This window comes from Triticum aestivum, chromosome 5B, assembly GCF_018294505.1.
Source record: "Triticum aestivum cultivar Chinese Spring chromosome 5B, IWGSC CS RefSeq v2.1, whole genome shotgun sequence".
In the NCBI taxonomy this organism is placed as follows: Eukaryota; Viridiplantae; Streptophyta; class Magnoliopsida; order Poales; family Poaceae; genus Triticum; species Triticum aestivum.
This window is the reverse complement of record NC_057807.1, coordinates 681,973,983-681,975,422: the sequence shown is the minus strand read 5'-3', so window position 1 is coordinate 681,975,422 and position 1,440 is coordinate 681,973,983.

The window sequence follows — 1,440 nt, the reverse complement described above, 5'->3', positions numbered from 1 at the left end:
CTTCCGAGAGTGAGATCTGATAGATAATATTTTTGGTATTTTTGATAGATAGATGCAAAGTAAAAAGGTAAAAGGCAAAGTAAAAACAAAGCAAGTAAATAAAGTGATAGAGATTGATATGATGAGAATAGACCTGGGGGCCATAGGTTTCACGAGTGGCTTCTCTCAAGAGCATAAGTATTCTACGGTGTGTGAACAAATTACTATTGAGCAATTGACAGAATTGAGCATAGTTATGAACATATCTAGGCAATGATCATGTATATAGGCATCACGTCCAAAACAAGTAGATCGAAACGATTCTACATCTACTACTATTACTCCACTCATCGACAGCTATCCAGCATGCATCTAGAGTATTAAGTAAAAACAGAGTAACGCTTTAAGCAAGGTGACATGATGTAGAGGGATAAATTCATGCAATATGATAAAAAACCCATCTTGTTATCCTCCATGGCAACAATACAATACGTGCCTTGCAACCCTCTCTGTCACTGGGTAAGGACACCGCAAGATTGAACCCAAAGCTAATCACTTCTCCCATTGCAAGAATCAAATATTTTCCATAGATAATCTGAATCATAAACCCACAATTCATCGGTCTCAACAAACACACCGCAAAAAGAAGATTACATCGAATAGTTCTCCACAAGAGAGGGGGAGAACATTGTATTGAGATCCAAAAAGAGAGAAGAAGCCATCTAGCTACTAGCTATGGACCCGAAGGTCTGAAGTAAACTACTCACACTTCATCGGAGGGGCTATGGTGATGATGTAGAAGCCCTCCATGGTGGATGCCCCCTCCGGCGGAGCTCCGGAACAGGCCCCAAGATGGGATCTCGTGGATACAGAAAGTTGCGGCGGTGGAATTAGGTTTTTGGCTCCTGTTCTGATCGTTCGGGGATACGTAGGTATATATAGGAGGAAGGAGTACGTCGGTGGAGCATCGAGGGGCCCACGAGGTAGGGGGCGCGCCCTCCACCCTCGTGACTGCCTTTGGCACTACTTGGAGTAGGGTCCAAGTCTCCTGGATCACGTTCGGTTGGAAAATCACGATCCCGAAGGTTTCATTCCGTTTGGACTCCGTTTGATATTCTTTTTCTTTGAAATACTGAAAAAGGCAAAAAACAACAATTCTGGGCTGGGCCTCCGGTTAATAGGTTAGTCCCAGAAGTAATATAAAAGTGGAAAATAAAGCCCAATATAGTCCAAAACAGTAGATAAAGTAGCATGGAGCAATCAAAAATTATAGATACGTTGGAGACGTATCAAGCATCCCCAAGCTTAATTCCTGCTCGTCCTCGAGTAGGTAAATGATAAAAAAGAATTTTTGATGCGGAGTGATACTTTGGCATAATTTCAATGTAAAACTTCTTAATTGTGATATGAATATTCAGATCCGAAAGATTCAAGACAAAAGTTCATATTGACACAAAAATA